This window comes from Mya arenaria, chromosome 13 (assembly GCF_026914265.1).
Source record: "Mya arenaria isolate MELC-2E11 chromosome 13, ASM2691426v1".
Taxonomy (NCBI): domain Eukaryota; kingdom Metazoa; phylum Mollusca; class Bivalvia; order Myida; family Myidae; genus Mya; species Mya arenaria.
Window position 1 is genome coordinate 23,348,583 of NC_069134.1, and position 614 is coordinate 23,349,196.

A 614-nucleotide genomic window follows, 5' to 3' on the forward strand; every position below is an offset into this window, starting at 1 on the left:
TACTAAAATATTAATATTTTAATAAATATTTTCTTATCGATAAAAGTGTGTTGCAATGTCCTTACAAACGTTTATTGATGTTTAAAATTATAAAGAATAATCTTGCACAGATTCAACATAATGTTCATGTAAACAGTCAAATTTCGCTATGTCGATCTCTGATATCTCGATTTTCCGGTTTTGACGGAAAAAAATTCTGGTCCGAATTTATTCCTTCTGTTTCTATAAAAGAAAACAATTCCGCTTAGACATAGAAAAGGTTTTGAATTGCATCATGAGCTACACGTACATGTAGAATATACAAAAAAAATGTTAAGTGAAATGTTTCATATTTCCATGGTTTAATATAAAACAATTTAGTATCATTATGTGTTGTATGAGACTAAGTAATATTGACAGTGTGAATAGCTTGACAGTGTTATTTTAAATGCATCATTTACTAAAGGAAAACCTCAAATTACAATTAAATAGTAATGGTTACGAGGTACATATGTATTATGAACTTATTAACAGTAATCACAAAGCAGAAAAGGAATAGATCAATACATAGAACAATTCGTGATACATAATGACGATAGGAAAAAGCCAAGGGTTAGAATTGTACCATTAGGCCT

The 614-nt window shown here is 28.5% G+C and overlaps 1 long non-coding RNA gene across 1 annotated transcript in view; it reads left to right on the forward strand.

Annotated features, from left to right (window-relative positions):
* The window catches only part of LOC128214943 (uncharacterized), a 3,828-nt gene extending 3,783 nt beyond the window's left edge, over positions 1–45 (forward strand). Inside the window, exon 3 of the long non-coding RNA XR_008258004.1 lies at positions 1–45. This exon is cut by the window's left edge and continues 65 nt beyond it. This is a non-coding gene — a long non-coding RNA (uncharacterized LOC128214943).
* Positions 46–614: the final 569 nt, after the last annotated feature.